At 39.4% G+C, this 21,615-nt stretch overlaps 1 protein-coding gene across 1 annotated transcript in view; it reads right to left on the reverse strand.

The window, feature by feature from the left end:
* hs3st1l1 (heparan sulfate (glucosamine) 3-O-sulfotransferase 1-like1) overlaps positions 1 to 20,370 on the reverse strand; it is a 68,028-nt gene extending 47,658 nt beyond the window's left edge. Inside the window, exon 1 of the mRNA XM_041790070.1 lies at positions 20,108 to 20,370. The gene's annotated coding sequence lies outside the window, so the exon portion shown is untranslated. The remainder of the gene's footprint in view (positions 1 to 20,107) is intronic.
* Between the last annotated feature and the right edge of the window lie 1,245 nt (positions 20,371 to 21,615).

Consider the following 21,615-nt stretch of genomic DNA (forward strand, 5'->3'; position numbering starts at 1 on the left):
GTGATATTGCCCACTGGTTTCTAAAGCCTAGTTTTGAAGCCAATCTATAGAGGTGAGTTGGCAGCATTGGGAATACTATCTCAGCCTTCATATGGTTGACCTGATCATTGGTAAAGAGGTGGATATTGGGCAGTCTCTATGTCTCCTGGCTACAGCTACTCCCACCACTGAGATGAACCATAACCTGATCAATAACAAACTCTTCAGGTCAATATCATCAAAACCAATGAGTCTCAAAGAACATCTCTAACTGTATATTGTGTTCCAGTACACAATGAGTTGTTCGGACCTAAATCCTGTTTTCAACCAGGGCGTTTTTGCAGCCATCCATGAGCAGCCACTTTCTTATTGGCTTCATTTTCCATCACCAGGGGGGTGCCCCTTTAATAAATCCTGTTTACTTCTTCCTAATTTTGATTTCAGACTCAGATTTATGTTTCTTTTTTGGCATCAGAAAATCCATGCTAGATGATGCTATTTGATACAACAGCTGACAATTTATAGCAGGTGACAGGTAAGTTAAAAATGAATTTCACATATGAATGTGAAAGGAAATTTGATTCATAGGACATACACCAAATGGACAAAAGTATTCGGCTACACCTGTTAATTATTAAGTTCAGGTGTTTTATTCAGACCCACTGAGACAGGTGTATAAAATCAAGCACCTACTCATGCAGTCTCCGTTTGCAAACATTTGTGATACAAAATTGGTTGTTCTGAAGAGTTCAGTGACTTCAAGTGTGGAACTGTGATGGATTGCCATCTTCACAATAAGATAGTTTATGGCATTTCATCCCCACTGTAAGTGATATTATTAGAATAAAAGAAATTATAGAAATGAAATGAGAAATTATTAGAAATGGCAGCGTTTAGGAACAACAGCAACTCAACTATGAAGCAGAAAACCATGTAAAAAAAATGTGGGGTGAACAACTGGTAAGGTGCATGGTGTAAAAAAGTCACCAACCCTCTGCTGATTTTACTGATATTACTGTTAGCACAAAAGCTGTGCAGTGGGAGCCTCATGGAATGGCCAAGCATCTGCATGCAGGCCTCACATCACCAAGCTGGCACCATTCCCAGCTTGGATGGAGTGACATTTTGGGCAATGCTATGCTTCCAACTTTGTGGCATTAGTTTGGCTAAGGCCCTTTTCTATTCCAACATGACTGTGCCTTAGTGCACAAAGCAAGGCTGAAAAAGCCATGGTTTGATGAGTTTGTAGTGGAAGAACTTGACTGGCCTGCACAAAGCCCTGACCTCAATCAAACTGAGCACCTTTGAGATGAACTGGAATGGAGACTGCGAGCCAGGCCTTCTCGTCCAACATCAGCGACTGACCTCATAAATGCTCTATAGAATGAATGGGCACAAATTCCCACAGAAAAACTCTTGCAGAACGCCTTCCTAGAAGAGTGGAGGCTGATGAGGGCCAACAGAACAACCACTAGGCCTTATGGATAAGGTGTCAGCCTCAGAGTTATGAGGGTTTGACTCCCTTTATGGTTGCAAGATCAATGCTATGTGGGCTAGTTAGCTCAGTGCTCTACATCACTGGCTTCAAATCGGACAACAGAGTCTGCTAAATTAACTTATAACTTCATATTAATGTACATGTATTTGAATTTTCTGTTAGTTTAATGGTCAAGCAGCCATATAGAGTTGCTTTGCGGTTTGTTCTCATTGAACATGTTTAAGAATAATACTTTAGTAGGCTTTATAGGCTTTAATCCTCAATTCTGCAAGTAATTTGTAGCCACTGTAGAACTCCAAAATACCAGTTTCCTTTTCACATATGTGTGAAGTCTTGTAAAGTCAGGGTGAGCTGATGTTAGATTTTAGCAGAAAGATTCAGACTATCCATCCATCCATTGGGCGAGAGGCGGGATGCACCCTGGATTCAGACTAATGCACTTTAAATAATGTGTGAATGCATTTCATTATGCTCCTTTTTGCCAATATGTAATTATTTATTTTGTTGATACCATGAATTTGTTTTACTATGCGTGGCATTGCTTGAAGGCAAATATTATCATTACAACATTGCATAGCAGAGTCTGTTATACTATCTGCCATCTCTGTATTATTGTTTCTGCATCATGTCTCACCTCATGAGCAGGGATGGGAACTGAAAACTGATACCGATGTAGTATCAACACATTAGATACCTACCAAACCTTCCAAATCATGATTTAGGCACTTCATTTAAGTACCATTACTTAAATGTCTGAATGCTAAACTGTCTCTGCCTTATCTGCTCAGAAAACTCTCCATTATTGCCCTTCAGCATTCAGATCTTAATACAGAATCTATGCTTTAATTTTGGTAGAAGAGGTAAACAATGTACCTTTAACTTGAGGATATCTTAAGACGGGCGACAAAACCATACTCCAAAGCTTCACTTTGACATTTATTCAGCGTTTCTAGGTCAAAGCCTGGCATGGAGTGTTAGGAATCATTTTTCCCACTTTAAAATAGGCGTCAACTGATATTGTTTTTTGTGACCGATACTGATTATTAGTTCCTCACAAAACTGATGACCAATATTTGAAACTGATTTTCCATTTACAGCAAAATTTGGAGGGGGGGGGGGGGCTGATGGTTGTGAATTTTGAATTGGTATAAGTGAATACGTACAAGAGCAATACAGAGGAGTTTTTATCTCTGAAGACTGTACACCTTTAACAGCTCATGTATGCATTAACCAATGATATTAGACGCCCATACTTAGGTAAAAGCAGTAAAATACAGTGTAAAATGTCCGAATACAAGGATAAGTCTAGCACTCAAAATCTTCTATAATTACAGCTCAACATTGATCTAGTTATGAGGCAGTCGATGACTCATCAACCAGCATTCATTTTAACCCATATTGCTTGCATTGCATTTTATCCCAGACTCTTAACATGTATACTGCACAAGGCATCATCTATGTGACTGGAACTAAAAAGGAGAAAAGTCTTCGGCAGAGGAAAAGCATATTCCAAAGTTCACTTCCAAGTTTCAGATAAGAGTATTCTCCTTTTAGAAAAGGGAGAAGTGCTTGTCTGGGCTTTCTCCTTCCTGCAAACCAAGATGAAGCGTCTCCTTCAGCACCGCGGACAGCTCCCTACTCAGCCTGAAGAGGAGGCTGCTGAACCCTCCATCAGTAAGCACGACAGAGGGGTCATTAACACCGGCTAGATGGCTTTCTTTGGTGACTACTGTGTACCTGTCTTGGTACTTAGTCTTGGGTATAACCTATTCTGCGATTGCAGTATTTTTTCCAGTGAAAGACCCGTAGACCTCTTGGTAATCACTTTTCTAGTTCTAAAGTTCTGTTAAGAGGACTACAAGGACTACAGATTTGGCTGTGAAGGACACTGTGAGTTTATTTTACTCTCCTCTGTGCTTAACTTAAAAAACAAAGCACAGATTGTCTCAGCTCTGACTTTGTAAGGTGTCTGACCTTCCCACAATAAACCTAGAATCAATGTCTCTAAAGATCACATTTTTATATTTAGTCAAACCCAGATCCTCGTCTTGAGAACAAATGTCAAATGTTGCTTCTGGTGATAAGGAGAGCGTGAGCCACGAGAGGCGACCAATGTGCGACATTTTCCCCTCATGAGTATTCATCTGCTTCTCTAAAATGACTCCCAGTGATGTGCAAAGCAAGAGAAAGCAGACAAAAGAAAAGAAAGTAAAGGTGAAATAACGTTGCCCCCTCCAGGGGTTTCTTTTCTAAAAGTCTTACAAAACACTTGATCTTCATTTTGAGAGGATCCGACAGGTAATGTGACTCCTTTCAATATGCAAAATGTTCATAAATCCTCCTTAAAATGATGTCCCTTCTCATCCCTGGTAATCTCAATATCTCCACGCTAATGAAAAAGGCCTTCATCCCTGGAAATTATTTCATTAAAATGCTACTTAAATATTCTGCTCTCAGGCCAGCTGACAGATGAGGAGCATATTCCAGGAACAGAAACAAGTGATAATTTTATACATCGCTGTCTGTTAGTTATCCTTCTGCAGCCCATTAGAAATACGCATCCTCCCACACAAAATAAACAGATATATATGATGAAGCAGAGACATCTGAATCAAAACAAATCTCACTTCATTTGACAGGGTTGCGATCCTCCAAATAGGCAATAGCATCAGCCTGACAAACACAAGACATGGGTGTAAGAGAAAAAAATTTAGGATGTCTGACACACGGTGAGTGATGTGGTTGGCATGTGCCTGCTCATCTGAGGCAGCCGAGAACAAAGGTAATGAATAAATAACTCTGCTAGTCATCAAGTGGAATGATAAATCTACTTCATAACGCTCGGCCACGATAGCGGCGTCAGGCCTTCTTGAACCTCTCCATGAAAAAGTGGTCCGTAAAAGCTGTTTCAGTAGCAGGTGTCAGCGCCCTCCGCCGTCTCCTCCCTCGCCCGCTCATCCCCCGCTCCCTCCTCCGGCCTGTTATGTCAGAATGGCAGCAAATGAAGCAGGAAAAAGTCTGTTGTCTTCTTCTGTCATCAGATCCTGTGTGCCTTTAATGAGGCTTTCCCAAAGGCTGAGTTCAGACTCGGAGGCTTTTGATGACAAACACGCAGCACAACAACAACTTCAACGCTGCTCTTTAAGCCTACAAAATCCTAAACAAGATATATCTATCTCATTATATGATTTAAGGCTCTATACATTATGGTAAGTATTGGATTTAATTTACATTTTCATCTCTGTTTTTATAAAAAGTTCAGGGTTCAGATAAATCTTTGCTAAAAACAGCTCCTTACTGTCTCATTTCACTTTAAAAACCCACACAGCTCAGAGTGGACAAGTCATCTACACAACTGTGCCATTAAATATTTATTTTTTTGCTGTTCCCTTATTTCCTTTTTATTTCCATAACAATTTCTTTTTTTCTGTGGTTAAATTCACATCACGAGCTTTGATCTACCTGAAGTTCTTCATTATCTTTAAAAACAAACGCGGGCAGAATTGGCTGGACCCCTGACAAACCCAGAGAACGGGCCCTCCTCAGTTGTGATCTATTGATGGAATCAATGCATGTGTGTTGGATCAGTAGCATTAGTGCTAGCATCCTGGCTAACAGTTTCTTAATTTTGGAGCTGAGGAGTGTGCTAAGCTATCATTGGGTTCTGATGTTAAAATTGTTGATTTGCCCATTTCAAAACTCTAAAACTCCCTTGACCAATTTCTAACATTTTTTTCTCACTTGTAACCCCTGTTCACTACTTTATCCAGCATTTCATGCAACTTTTTGCCGAGTTTTGCCGCTTTTATCCCTTTTTAACCACCCTTTATCTCTTTGAACAATTTTGCAACTTTGAACCCATTTATACTGCCTTTAACCCATTTTTTCTAATTTTTGAAAATGTTCAGTTTTTTAATTTAATAATTGTTTCTTAAAGTTATCTCAGTTCCTTCTATCTATTCTCTGGCATCCTTAAATTTGTGCACACCATGGCTTGGCTATGAAATCTGACATTACTTTCCAGATGGTTTAGTCCAATAAGCCCATCCGTATTGATAATATTACAAATAAAAAGGTAATTCAGTTTCAAGGAAATGGGTTTGCTTTTGAAAAACACTATGTTGTACTTCAGCATAAAGAGTTAAAGTTCACTTTTTGTTGCTTAAGACTGGTTATTATTCATGTTAAATACAACATATGTTACCACAGCTTAACTTTATAATGGACCATGATTTTGTTGACCTCCATGGGCCCCCCATTTGGCTGGGCCCCAAAAAGCTCTCCCTATTATCCCCCCTTTATGGGTGGCCTTGTCTATATCCAAACAGGATGTCAGTTACCTTTAGTTCAAGACAGAACAAAAATTCTAAACGAAACCAAAAATAGTTTGAGATGCAAAATCCTGATATTGTTTGACAGCCATTGTAAACATCTAAAAATGGCTAACACCTATGGGTGCACAACAAGAGTGAGTTGCTACTCAGAGTGACCCTAAAGTACAAAGTGAAACTACCCTTAACCTTACAAAAACTTCACTTATGTTGACTGCTGCAGAGCAGCACAGACAGAACTTAGGTGTCCACCACTGCCATTGGAATACACTGACTCCTGCATTGCTATTGGCTGGAACCAACAGGAGGCAAAAGTTTTCAGATGAACTATGAAATGCTAGCTAACATGACAACAGACAATGCCATGTCCAAAGATTTTCATAGAGACACCCTTTTTTCAGAACTGCACTTCTAGCCACTCAAAATGCTGGTGTTGTATAAATCAGGGATGAGTTCAGTTACCATGTGGCTATCAATACTAAAGCAATTTTTCATTTCTTTTGCACTCTGCACATAGTGCTTTAGGCTACAATATTTTAACTCATTTAAAAGCCTTACTTCAACTTTTTGCGTTTATCTAACTTAAATATACTTTTTATAAAATATCAAGAAGTGTGAAAATAATTGTCATTCTACAAAGATATATCTTCACCAGCCATGGTTTGCTGTATCAGCTCAGTGAGCCAGACTGCAGCATCAACAATGCTTCATGACAGCTACGATATCTTAGGGGACATATCACTCAAAGGCAAACTACCACTGATGCATTGTTTGTGAATATACCAGAGTGGAGGAGAATAGCCTCATCATAGCAAAACAGGAGATATGCTCATTTTAAGTTCAGTGGGAATAGAAGGCTCCTTTCAGCGGATGGTGTTCGCCAAGCTGAAGTAAAAGCCACCATCATAGACAACAAGCAGCTATGAGAGTGGGACAAATGTATGAGGAAAGGCATGTCAAAGTGACAGGTAGACAGACTTGTGCATAAATCTCTGCATGGAGTCCATTAGGTACTTGTCTTAGAGTAGCGTATTGTGGTCCACGCAAGAGTTGACTAATGACCAAATAAAGCTGGGTATGGCTCATTCATAATATGGTCCTCCATGTTGATATTTTCTGTATATTTAGTGTTAATAATCCTTAGTTGCATGATCATCTTGTCTTATTTATTCAGATTTAGGATTTGAAGAACTGATGAGCAGCACACCACATAACACATAGTCAGTAGCAGGTGGGTGTGTGACTGATGTTTTATTTCATGATTGTAATCTCTTTCATGAGGTCAAGCAAGTATTCAAGTACTGAAACTATAGCAAAATCCCATCCTTAGTGTAAATGGCCTCCCAAAACATAAACTTTCTTTTGGCTGAAATTGCTAAATAATCAGGTTCTTACAAACTATAGATTCTATCCATGGGTGGCAGTAGCCCTCTAGAGACTTGGATTAGGAGCCAGATTGTCCTTGGCTTAAGTCCCGGGGTGTAAATATCCTATATGAAAACTGGGATTGGTTAGTGGAAAGATGCCATTTTATTTCCTGGCACCAGTGAAATCCCCTTTAAGAAAGGATCAGAATCTCAACTGCTCAGAGCTCTTATTCTTGTGTAACTGCCTCACTGTGACATCTCATTATTAGGACATTTGTACAATAGATGCCAAATTTTGTGCAAAGTTATTATTTGAAAGTCATTTGATTAAATTCCAAATAAGTTCTACCACACTTTCTCACTCCATATGCAAACAAACACAGAGCCTCATTCACCTTCATTTGCCTTTAAAAACACCAAATGATGATATCAGACTGCGATGCAGCACAGAGAGAAAGTGAAATGTACTCTAGGGATGCAAGAAGAATAGAAAAGAGAGTGACTACAGAAAATAGTGATTAAAGAAAACAGACAAGACAATCACAGCGGGACGTATGGATTCACATTGAGAAACAGAATTGCACCAATTGTGAAAATGAGCCTGATACCAGTGTTTAACATCACAATTCAGCTGAAAATTGTGTTTTTTATAACTTCTTTTGGTGTAATACCCCTTTATATCAAATATTTTCTCACAATTCACCATAAAAACAGGTCAGAGTTTGTGTAACTGGTAGAAAATATCCTCTTTAAACCAGCATCTAGATAAACCAGATGCCAGCTTAAAACTTATGGGAGACAACAAATAAACATCGGTACCTAATATCTGCTCATGCCATGTTAAATGGCCAACGGTTGATGTTTGCAAACAGGGCCAATACTGACAGATACCAAAACCTATTTATCACATCACACCAGTAACAGGCGCCACTTTAGCTCAGTTGGTTAAGCAGGCGCCCATATGCTGAGGTTATAGCCCTAAAGTTTAGGGTTTAGGTTTAGGCCCTAAACCCACTGGTAGTGGGACAGATCTCCAGACCCAGTGCATGTCATGTTTGGTGCATGTCTTACCCCACTCTCTCCTCACATTTCCTGTCTCTCTTCAGCTGTCCTAGCAACATATAAAATGCAGGACAGCCCAAAAGACAATCTTAAAAAATTAAAATAAAAAAAAAAAATCATCAGTAACTTTATTGCACTGCAATGCAAGCCACACGGAGACTGAAATGTACATCTCAATGATTTAGCTTGATGCTAACACATGATAGAAACTGGCATCACGAAGATAAACACTGAAGATTTCATATCAGACAATACAGCATTCCAAAATCAAAAAATATGATAATTGATGAAATAATGTTAAGTGAAATTGCTGATGCATTGTCTGTGTATTTCAAAAATGAATGCTCCTCTCTTTAAATTTATAAATTATTTGTACTGTACTGTATTCTACCAAGTACTACCAGACATTGGTAAAAATGAATGATGAGAAAATAAAAATAAAAAAACATATATGTGAAATCAAAGTCAACTAACTTTTTGAATTAAAGAAAAAAATACTTGAGCATTCAAAAATATCATTTGCCATCATATCCAGGGTTTGTACCTGTGTATATTCCTAGTCTTTGTGTGTCTGTAAGATAGAATCACTGATAATTCCCTTTAGGACCAATAAAGTATAACTTCCTCTTGTATTAAAATGTTTTGATTTGAAAATAATGTTCCCTGCACACAGAAAATAACTCAGTGTAAGTGTACCTTGACTTTAAGCCAGTTTCAGTGAGAAGCAGGTAATTTCGGTCTGTATATGTCTGCAACCCACCAGTACCTGAGTACATAGGCTGGCTGTACATGTGATGTTGGTCATTGGTTTGAATGGGTTGTAGCAGAGTAAGGCTATTTATCACAAAATTCCTCCTGCACACCCGTCATATGAAAAACACAGACGGTTTTTCAGCTTTTTATGCCTAGAGCTTGTGGTGTCTATGTGCCAAATATTCACAGCCACAGGAACTGAGTGTCAACTAGATTTATATATCAGTGTCTCCCCTAGGTTTGTTTGTTTGGGGTGGTCGCCTGGTGGCACCCGGTGGGAGTACATTTTCTTTATAAAATTAAAAATTCTACCCTACTGTGATATATGTTACATACTCTTGTGTTAAAGTAGATATGATTATATAAGAAGACTTTAGGGTAAATCAGTGATGATCCTTGATGCTTGTGGATACAAACTTCATGCTGCCCATGAATATGAAAGCACCCTAGCTGAGCACCTCAGTCAAAAGTCTGCACTTACTGGTGTGTTATGAATGGCTGCAGTGCGGATGGCTCGGTTGATAAGAGAATGGGGGTTTAAAAGAAAAAGGGGCACAGATATAACCTGATCAAGACAGTGCTCTGCACAGCTCTCGCTCTTGTTAAATGTCACCCATTCATGATCTAGCCTCTCTCTCCTGTCAATGCATTTCTATAAAAATCACAGTAATCAAAAATAAGGAAGTTTCAGCCAGAATCAAGATCACGGTGTTTTGAAAATGCATGTGCAGAGCTACACCAACTGTAGCAGACAATTTTTGCTGGGTAAGGGCAGCGTACTTCATTTGCATGTGCCAGTCAAAATATTAAAAGTCAGCAGGTGAATTAAAGCAGTCTCAACTGTATAATTTCTACAGAGGAATGTCTTAAAAGAAGCAAATGAATAGAGTATAGTTTAGGACAGACTTTCCCAAATTTCAGCACACTGCAGCAGATGAGAAAATCTTCTGGGGCCCACAAACAACCCTTCTATAACCATAACATGAGCCTCAAATACTTACCCTTAGTTGATCACGTGTTTACGGTGTCACAAAGTACAGTTGATTGGCCACTGATGTTTATATTGTTTTGATCAGACATCTGCAAAGACTGGGCGTGCAGATGGTCGAGTGGTTAAAAGCATGCACCATATACATGGGTAGCCTTGGTTCACATCCATCCTGCGGCCTTTACTGCAGGTCTCTCCCCACTATCTTCCCTGTTTCCGAGTCTATCCACTGTCCTCCTCTAACTAATAAAGGCCCAAAAATAAATCTTTAAAAAAAAAGAAGACATCTGCAAAGTAACTTAAATGCAAATTTTCTTTTGTAAAATTTCTGTAAATATACCTTGTGGCCCAGCAAACTCAGCTCTAACAGCATTAACGTCTCTGAAGACACTGATCACATCTTAGAACTGGGAAGTGATTGGCATGGCAGAATGGGTGCTGATGTCACCAGTTTGGCCAGTCCAGCACTACTTAAAGTGTGACAGCTGTTCCATAGATCAGACGAAATACATGATACAACTGTGACATGAGTTAAAATTTCTGGCAATGTTTTACTACTGCTGAGAACTAAAATAATAATATATAATCAAGTATCTTCTGATTATTCAAATGAGTTTTGTATTGTTTACTATTATTTGTATGGTTTAAAGTCCTTATAAATTATTCTTGTAACCCACTGCAGTACCTTTATTGCAGAGGCTCAATGAAAGTATGTTTTCATGTTATCAGATACAATAATTTAGGCTAAATTTTAGTCATGATACATAAAACTTGATTTTGGTAGGAACCAAAGTGACCAGCTGCCACCCCAAATAGTCATAAAAACAGAGTAATTCCACTGTGGAACTTCAGAAAAGGAGATGATCTTCCTGTGGTTGAATACAAATAAGGGTATCTGATCCAAGACAGTCTGGATGCAGATCATTAATCTCTGATGACCACTCTCACTGACTGTTCATCTGAGACGCTGTACATCTCAGTAAGGAAATACAGGCTAAAACTTCCAAGATAAATCAGATGGAGCTTTCATTAAGGGTTAGTATGTTATGTTAGTAACGGCCAAACCTGATAACAAAATGCAGAATAAAACCAAGTAAACAATCTGCTAACAGGAAAAAGCTTGTACTACAAGAAAACATTCTAAAGCACACAATGTAGCTTACGTAGCTCTGTTAGCTAACATAGATAATGTAGCTAACATAGCTAAAGACAAGCTCAGAAAGCAGGTACTGTATGTAAGCTACATGGATACATTTTCTACCTAGCTAAGTTACTTTTGGCTAAGTTTGCTAAAGCTCACATTGCTAAAGCTACATTAGCTATAGATAATGTTGCTAGCGCAGCTAAGATAGCTAATGTAGCTAAAGTGGAACTCCTATACAGCTTTGTAAGCTACAGAGATACATTTTCTACATAGCTAAGATAGTTGTAGCTAAGTTTGCTAAAACTCACTTTGCTTAAGCTAACTTAGCTATAGATAATATAGCTAACACAGCAAACAGAGCTAAAGCTAAGCTCGCAAAGCAGCCATGTAAGCTACAGAGATACGTTTTATATGTTGCTAGGTTACTTTTAACCAAAGTGAAGGTCACATTGCTAAAGCTAGCTAAGCTATTGTTAACTTATCTATTTAGCTTAAGTAGCAATGTAGATAACACTGCTAAAGCTAAGATCATAAACCAGCTATTTAGTTATGTAGATGCATTATCTACTTAGCTAAATAGGCTTACGTTTGCTGAAGCTTAGATTGCTAAAGCTAACTTAGCTATAGATAATGTAGCTAACATTGCAAAGCAGCCATGTAAGCTACATAGATATGTTTTATATGTTTCTAGATTATTTTTAGCTAAGTTTACAGGTCATGTTGCTAACACTAGCGAAGCTATTAATCACGTATGTAGCTAATGTTATTATGCAGATAACATTACTAAAGCTAAGTTCACAAACCAGCTTTGTAAGCTATGTAGATGTGTTATCTACATAGCTAAATAAGCTTGCATTTGCTAAAGATAACTTGGCCACTTAGGCTTATGTAGTAACTTTAAACCAGTGGCTATGAAAGCTATGCTAGCTTTAGCTATAGCAAACAAAGCTAAAAGTGAGCCACCGTTAGCGCAACTACTCCTAAAACAGGTCTATACATAATTCAAATGTGGGTTACACCTCTGATCTTTTTTCTTTTAGTCTGTAATGTTACTGAATGTCACTAAAAGATTCTGTTAATGAAATAAGTTGAATCTTAAAAAAATAATAATCCAAAACTGGAAAAATGTTGTACGGTACTTCCTATAATTCTACTGTAGATGGATTGGCTTATGCTTCCTCCATTGATTCTTACCCAGACTCAAATATACCCCTCAGGGCTGCAAAACCCTGACATCAAATGAACAAGTCATATGCATGGAAGCAGGCGTCAATCAAAATATGAATGGCCAACTGTCCTCCTTCTTTTTTTTCTTTTTTTTTACCAAGTTCTTACAAGTTGTGAACATATGTTTCACTCAGATTTTTATGAGACTCTCAACTTTGATGTCATGCTTGATTTTTTTTTTTTTTTTTTTACTGTTTGAAGCCAAATTGCCGGAGGCTTTAATACTTTGCTGTTGGTGCACATGGCGAGTAACAAGCCCAGAGATACAGCACATGGACCAGTGTGGCTCGTTGCACCACGGATGGCTGCTTGCTGCACTCATGAATTATGGAATTCGGCACAAATATGCAAATCTGGGCATTAGCCTAGTTCTGCCCCGGTACTGTAAGTTACAGTGACTTATCTATTATGTATGAATGCAGGATTGGAGTGAAAGGGTCCTGGCTGGCAGCTTCACGGCCCTTTCTCTGTTGCTCACTTTCACATCATGAAAGAGGATGAATAGCAGGGGAGGTAACTGCAAAACGCCGGCTCTTGCTGCCTCTCCCCATCTCCAAACACTTGGGAGAATTAGAGCTTGCTTCCACGCTCAATTGCCAAGCTACTTAAAATAACAATGGCTTCCACAGGATTTAGAGGCCTGGAAGATGCGTAGGGGAATAAGCATGAAGTTGTTGCTAATCCTCTAATTTTTCCCCTCAAGGCTGATATGAAATGTTAGTCTGATCAACAATCAGTCCACAGGGGAGGCAGACGAGAGAGCCAGCCAAGTCGACAAAAAATAGCCTCTGAATGACATTACCACCACAATGCTGCATGAGTGATTGCAATTGGGGAACCTAATCGTTTCTGAGTAAATATCCAAAATCGAGGAGCCAGCAGGAGAGGGAGGATCGGCTCGGTCAGACGGCTCACTCTTAAACTCAAACACGTGTTCAGCTCAGCATAATGAACAAGTCCCGCGGCTCGGAGATGAACAGAGCAATCATTAGCTCCCATCAAAGTCCATCATCACGCTCATGACAGCTGACAGCTTCTATTTAACAGGGTGCACAGGAAATTATGGTACCTGGTTCTCCCTGGTGAACCCAGTCACTATGGTAACAAGAGGAAGCTGCTCCTTCACGCTGTCCCACAGTCTCCAGGATGAACTGGTTCTAACAAAGAAACATTTACTGAAATGTTTATACTTCTCACTGCTGGGTTAAATGGAAACAGTGACCATTCTGCTGCTGTTATGCACAATTAATACATTTTTCAAAAACGTGTTAAACCTTTTGAAGCATAATTCTACAGAGTGAGCAGCTGTTGGATATATAACATAAGGACATTAGATTTTTGACCACTCATCCAATAACTGCTTTCTTGTGCACGATCACTGGATATAATGCTTTTATACCATTTTCTTATTTTTGGAGAAAAACTAAAAATCACTATGTTACACTTTTGTTTAAAGATTTATTCTTTGTTTCTTTAATGCTTTTATTAGAGAAGTGGAAATGAGGGAGAAAGAATAGAGGACAAGTGGGAAAGGAGCCATGGATCAGATCTGAACCAAGACCACCCACATCAAGGATAACAGCCTCTATAAATTCATTGCATGAGCTGACCACCAAGCTATCAGCGCTCACATTTTATGGGTATGCAGCACAGAGGAAGTGAGGACACAGAGACGAGTGAGAGGCCACCAAGGCACCTATGACAACTCTTAAGGAGTTACAAGCTTCAGCTGAGATGGGAGAGGCTCTGCATATGACTGTTGCCTGGGTTCTTCACCAGTCAAAGCTTTATGTGAGAGTGGCAAAGAGAAAGTCACTGTTGAGGAAAGCTCATTAAATCTCGACTAGAGTTCCCCAAAAGGCATGTGGAGACTCCATAGTCAAGTGAAGAAAGCTCTTTGGTCTGATAAGGTGCTTTTTGGCCATCAGACAAGACGCTATTTTGCAGACACTGCACACCACCACAACTTTTGGCCCGGACCCCAAAATAAAGACGCCAAAGACATGAGTGGCCATTGTTCCTGGAGGTGGCAAGAGCATATAATGTTGCACACTGCCGTGGACATTCACTTATGGACAAAAGCCTTTACTCAGTGCAAAATCCATGAAATCCATGTGGGTTTTCATGTGTTTACCACTGAGGAGAGGCTTCCGTCTCGCCACTCTGCCATAATCCCAGATCTATAGAGGGCTGCAGTGATGGCTGTCTTTCTAGAACTTTGTCCCATCTCCACACAGGATCTCTGGAGCTCAGTCAGAATGGCCATCAGGTTCTGGTCACCTTTCCTACTAAGGCCCTTCTCCCTCAATTGCTCAGTTTGGCCTGTGAGCCGGCTCTTCTATGAGTCCTTGGTTGTGCCAAACTTCTTCCATTGAGAATTACGGAGGCCACTGTGCTCTTACGAACCTTCAGTGCAGCAGAAATGTTTTTGCAGCTTACCCCAGATCTGTGCCCTGCAACAACCCAGTCTCTGAGCTCTGCAGGCAGTTCTTTTGACCTCATGGCCAATTGCCAGTGTATTTGTTCAATCTAGGCCTTGTGTGTGCAATTTGGTTAATCAAAAGCAAGAATTTACCTGATCTTGAGTGCCTTTGATTTCTAATTTTATTGTAGTTGTATCAAATCAGGTATCAATCTTGCTTGGCTTTTGCTAGTATTGCATCAACGTTTGTAATCATGGCATTGTGTCAACCCAAGCTCATGTTAGAAAAAGGATAATGCTACAATCAGCTGTTTTTCCATTGTGAAGCCTCTGAGGTCACTCTAATCTTAAAAAAAAAAACATCTAATGTGAAGTCCTGTACCTGCCTCACTGTGTGCTTGACTTCAGAACAAGCTGTATCTGGAATCAAACACTGAAGGACAAATGTTCTCTGTTCCAAAACTATCTGTGTGCCTGTTGTAGTTCAGGATTTAACATTTTTAGTTCAAACAACATCAAATAAATTACAAAGAAATAAAACAATACATGTATTCCTTTTGAACCATCTAGTATTCAAAGCCAAAAGGGTGTACTGTAAATGTGATTTTCTGAGCATAAATGCATTTTTAATTTCAGTTGAACTTTAATGCACAAATTAAGGCCTTGAGATTGCACCGAGCATAACGAGCAAAAGCTCTGCTTCTTTCATAAAAGCTTTTTTTTAATCTCCTAAGGGAGAACGAACCAACACACCAACACTCGTAGAAAAAAAAGAAAAACTCTGGAATTAATTTGCATTTTTAACAAATATCCCTGCGTGCCTCTGCTAATAGTTTTCCTTTAATTCAACAAACATAACCTCATCAAATATTAATCCCATTCTCTTGTTATTTTCTGCTGCTTTTGATTAGGAAAACTTGAGGAAAAGAAAATGTGCTTTTGTTTTGTTGTTTGCCTCTCTCAGCCCCCTTTTTGTTCCTTTGGAGCCATCAAACAAAACATCAGAGGAGGAAATTGTTGGTGAGGAACAGTTTTTCTCCCTCACTTTTCCTCCTCTTTTTATCATCCTGCAGCATGAAAGCGTGACGCTGTAACATCCAAAGGCTCCATGTGTCTGTCCAGTCATACATCACTGAGACACCTTTAGTTTTCTTTGGAGATTCAGAGATCATAACGCCTCCCTGGACCACCATCATCTTTACGATCAGACCATTAAACAGTGACTCAGGACATCCCTCAGACCGTCTTCTGTCTCTCTTCACCTTTGCTCAGAGCTTTGTTTCACAAACAAATGAAAGCAAACAGAGTATGTCCTGGTTTAATAAGGGGTAAACAGGACCCTCATTCATGTTGATTAGTCGGGTATGAAAATAACGAGGGTGACCCCCTCTTTCATTTCGACCTTTTGCCCTTTGTTGTCCGTCTGTCCCACTTTTCTTCCAATTTCATCTCTCTCTACAGCGAAAGCCTTTCAGCCCTGACTTTTGATGCATTCATTATGTTGAATCTATCATTATGTTCACTTTTAACTCATTTGTTCTTTGTTGCAAGTGTTTTAATGAGCTTTTTGCTTCCAGAATTCATTGAGATTTCTAAAAAGGGAATTCCAGTGCACCCATTTCCTCAAAGGCTCATTAATGCCTCATGTTTGATACTCATGGATACAGATATGGAGACTTCTGTCCATGCTATGTATTCATCTCATCCATATTCCTGCACGCTCTCTTAAATCTTAGGCCTGTTTCAGTGTGGGTGTGTCTGCTGCATGTAGCTGTGGCACGAGTCAGTTCCAGTCTAACCATTACAGCTTTCATATGGGGCGAGAGTGTGCTGTGCGTTGGCTGTGTCTCAGTCCTGTCTGTCATTTTAAGTTAATCATGTCTAATAATATCTAATCTCTAATAATGTCCTTACATGTGACCTGATTCGTTGCATAGCCAATTTTAGCGAGGAAAAGTTCAGAATAAAAGCATTCTGTAAAAACAAGGTGAGTTCTCTATAAAAATGTTAACCTGACTTTTATTTTGAAAACCCAAAAATATACTTGTCCTGTGTTAATCTTTCCTGTGACATATTCTACCAATGTGACAGCAGAAAGCATTCAGAAACAGCCATACATTTTTATTTTACTCTGTTTTAGTGTGATAATGGGTTGATTTAAACATTTTCTCAGTATTTTAACTAATTTATTTCCTTTTCTTTGAGATAAATGAGTGGCATGATAATTTTCAATGAATCTGTTTTCCCACAATAAGGAGGTAATTCCTCAAGATCTCTGGAAAATTGACATAAATTTACACATTATTACTGGGAAATGGGGTGTAAAACAGGTTGTTTTGCCATGTCTGCAATCAGTACTATTTGTTCTATCTAAGCTCCTAACTGCATCATTTTTCAGTGAAAATGGTGGGAAATTATGGTCGTGCTTTGTCATTAAAGTGTGGTGGATCCTGAGGCTAGATCATTTGAGAACCACTGGTTTAGAAGACAACTTTATCAGATTGGTACATTTCAGCTTGTGGCAATCAGGGTGAAGAAACAAACTGCAAACATATTCTACTAATGTGGACAAACACATCTGACAATACGAGGTAAATATGGCTCTCTATTAATCATTTTCCTGTCTATTTTGGCTAAGAGATGCACACAAGCGCACATAAAAAGAAGTCTCCAGAAATGAGATAAGGGCCAAAGTGGGACTCATTTTTCATCCTTGGATTTTCCAAAACCAGCCCAATCCAGTGGGAATCTTCCCGGTTCTACAGGTTAGCAGCTCTGCATGCAGGTGAGCCCTGACTGGCTAACATGCAAGCCAAAATGAAAATCAAACTGTGACGCTGCTAAGACGTGGTCCCTCCATGCCTTGTTTGAGATACAAACCAAACATTACACTACAGTAGTAACGGCACTGTTGAGCAGTGTTCAAGCCAGACAAGAAAAAACACAACAAAGATGCATGATCGTGGATTTTTGCCAATATTCTGACATTTACAGAATCATTTAGCTGATATTCATATCAACACCCGTCTATAGTTGTAGTTCAGAGATAAAATCTCAGTCCTTAAAAACACCTTAAAGTCTAAGGAATAAGGATGAACAAAGAAAAAGCTTCAGCTGGCATCAATCTCTTGGTTCTGCCTAACTCTCCTCAAACATTTTTGGTGCATGCAGCCAATATCTACAGCTGTCACAGGCTGATTTTTACAGGCAATATTCCAGTTGGAAATATGGACAGAAATGTTCATATCTGATCACACATATAGGAATGCACGGTTTGGGATTTTTTCCAATATTCAATACGTTGTTATTTACAAAATCATTTCAGCAGATACTGATATTGATACCAATATTCAGGGCTTGACATTAACACCCACCGACCTGCAAAATATGGTGAATTTCAGCTGTGGCGGATACCTATGTGACCCTATCTATCTATTTAAACAGGTGGACTTTATCATTAGCACAAGCTGTGTTTCAATCATATCATAAAAGGCCAATTTACACATAGAGGGTGAAATATTCCCAAAAATATTTTTTTTCATGGTTGGATGGAGGAAAAGACTTGAAATGAGGGTAAATTCGGGTAATTTCTAACATGCCACACTCAATCTTTATCATTTAAAACATTTATCCATCAAAATTGTAGTTGGTGAGCATGCACAGTGGCCACTAGCTATAGAAAGGTACTAGCCACAGTGGCTAGTGGGATAAAATGCTAATGTACAGTGCTTAACAAATCTATTAGACCACCTGTCATATTTGTCTCAGAGACCATCCAGCATCATGAAGTGCTTTAATGTGGACTCTTTCATTTTCAGTGAGCCCTCCACGTTTTACCATTTTGAACAGGAATGAGGAATTTCAAACTGAATTCACCCAAATTTGAGCCGGCTCACTGGGCTTCTCTGAGAAGTCAGAAATGAATCAAGCATAACATTCAACCACTAAAACTAATTTTTCTGTTCAGGAATGACAGTAAATAACTATAATTTGACATATTGATCAAGAAGTAATAATGTGCTTTACTATTTTTTCAGTTTTTTTCAATCAGTAAACTTGAAAATTCATGGATAACAATAATAATTCTATTTTAGCATTAAAAATATCATTTGGGTTAAAGAGCTTCTACATATTGGTGTATTAACCATTGCAGAAACATAAAAAATGATTTTGGTAATTACCAATGCTGTTAATTTAGGGCAGCTGTGGCAGAAACCTTACTTTGGTTAGGGTTAGGGTGCTCTAATAAATTTGTTAAGCACTGTATATTTACTGATAGCATTACAATCATAATGTGCATCCCTATAGAGTACGTTTGAAAACAGTGAAACTTTGCAGATTGTTCAAGTTGTTAAAAAACTATAAACATGAAGTAAGCCTGCCTATGTACAAGAACAGACAGACTAGAAGCCTACTGGGAGCTGTGAAGAAGAGGTGGAGGTCTACTTGAGTATGCATAGGTAGTGACGACTGTGTTTTTTTTAATTCATGGATCTATTTTCCTACACTAAGGGAGCATAAATGAGCCTTCACAGCAGCTCTAAGCAGCAGCCGCACAGTCGCTGTGAGAACATTACAACTGGAGCTGCTCATCTGAATCCCACCAGAGAACTTGTTCCAGTCAAACACAGCTGATACCTGAGAGAAACCCTGCAGCTAAAGGCACCGGCTCACGTAAGCCAACACCCACATGCTCATAATTAAAGGTGAATTGCACAGCCTGTGGCAATTTGCATCCTGTGACGTTAATCCCCGGCTGCTGGAATTTCAGTAGGTTGATCTGATAGCAGATACAGGAGAGGTGATGCTGCTACATCAAGGCAACAAGAAGCTGCACGCCTGCCCTTTGACATGAGGAGGATCCACGGAGAATCCTCTCTAACAGTCCAACTTCTATGAATGAATCTCAGATGTATTGAACACCACACACTGAAAACTTACCATGCATTTAAAGTGTTACTGTGAAGTAGTTTAAAATGGAAACCCCGGAGGATCCATTGAGGATTGTCCTCGTGGGAGCTTATAAAGCTAATCTATTAGATTTAGCATTTTAATTAGTTGGATCAATACTCTATTAAAGAGGATTTGATCAGGAACTGCTGGGAAAGACATCACTCATTTCACATGAGTGAATGCTTGAATATGTCAGATTCTGCTTGCTAGGAGGCGACCCTGGGTTTATTCTTGCTTAATCGTGATAAATTAATCATGCATCAAGCATGTAACATGCTTTTGTCAGACGCATGAGAGCATGTGTGAGCCACAGGAGCTCCAGACAACAGGGATGTGACTCACACAGACAAAGTGGAGGAAATACACAGACTGGATCTGGTTACCTCGTGCGGGGGTCTCGGTGAGGATCTCCGCGCGCCTCTCGGGTTCGGGTCGATCTCAGGAGCGGAGGACGAGGCTGAAGACGGTGCCGAACCACGGAGCGCACTCTTGCGCACTGCTGGTCCCCACTGAAGAAAAGCGTCCGTCTCTCCTCGCGGCCACTCTCATCACTGGATCGGCTGTAAGCAGACACCAGAGGGGAGGATCGGAGTCCGCGTTTTATTCAAAGTGGAGAACTCGACTCCGAAGCCTCGGCTCTCGCAGACCAGCCTGTGTGCAGAAACGCGAGTAGAGTTGTGCCCCAGCCGCTGCTTTGCGTACAGACTGATGGAGGGAGAGGAGGGAGGAGCCGTCTGCCGTCAGATGATCAGGACAAGGTGCTCTCCTCTCCTCTCCTCTCTCCACACCACTGAAGCTCTGCGCTCTCAGCCTGAGCAGAGCTGCAGCTCACACCGACTCAACCAGCCCGACCAGAGCCCAAGCTCTTTAAAGCCCTCACTGTTGATGATGTTGGTCCGTGCTGGGGGAGATTACCTGTGGCCAGGTGATCAGTGGTCATTCATGGTGGCACATGAACCTCATTTTTTTGTAGTTTAGATTTTTTTATGCAAAAGATTTCAACGTAGAGAAATAAAATAAACCAAAACAAAGAGGAGTTTTTCATCATTAAGTGATTAGAAGAGGGAAGAGTTTGATAGGTGACATGAAAAAGAATGTTTGGTTTTCATGTTTGCAACGGTTTTTAGTCTCTATTTTACTTGATCTTATATTTTTATAAATTAATAAGATAAACAAGTCTTACAAGTCATCCCACTGAGGTTTAAAACTAGTACTTTATAGCAACAATACTTCAGAATTCACTTTGGTACATATTGGCAACCCACAACTTTTCAGGGCATGAAAAAAAAACAAAAAACAAAAAACATATTTTTCAGGTAATTTAAACACTGAATGGTGATGGTCAGCTTTTTTTTTTTTTTTTACACTTTCAGTTGGTTTAAAATCTTTAAAAACCACTGACAAATGTAAAGGGTGACCAGTAGCACTGGAGCAACACTGAATAAATAAATAAATAAATAAATAAATAAATAAATAAAAGATATGAGGTTTTGGCCCAACGCCAGCGATTTAGTGACATACAGAGGGTGGTGAAGCCACACTCTAAACCAGAATTAGTTGACATTACTAATAAGCACGGGTAAACCGATTGCCTTATACCACTTTAGTTTTTACACAAACTGATACTAAAGAGGTCAAGTTGTATTAACAGATAACCTTAATTTTATGCAGTAGGCATATCAAGTGTACATTAGTAGTCTTTACTAAAAATCATTAGTTCACATAAATGAAGTCTAACTTGTATAAAATAACAATGCTAAGTTTAACTTACATAAAAATATATGAAACTAGAAAAGCACTCAGAGAGCGCAGACCTCCGCCATCAGCCCCATCTCCCAACAGTGAAGAATCCTTTGTAAACATTCCTGGATCCAGATGGTGATCTGGATGA

The sequence above is a fragment of the Cheilinus undulatus genome, linkage group 6, assembly GCF_018320785.1.
Source record: "Cheilinus undulatus linkage group 6, ASM1832078v1, whole genome shotgun sequence".
In the NCBI taxonomy this organism is placed as follows: Eukaryota; Metazoa; Chordata; class Actinopteri; order Labriformes; family Labridae; genus Cheilinus; species Cheilinus undulatus.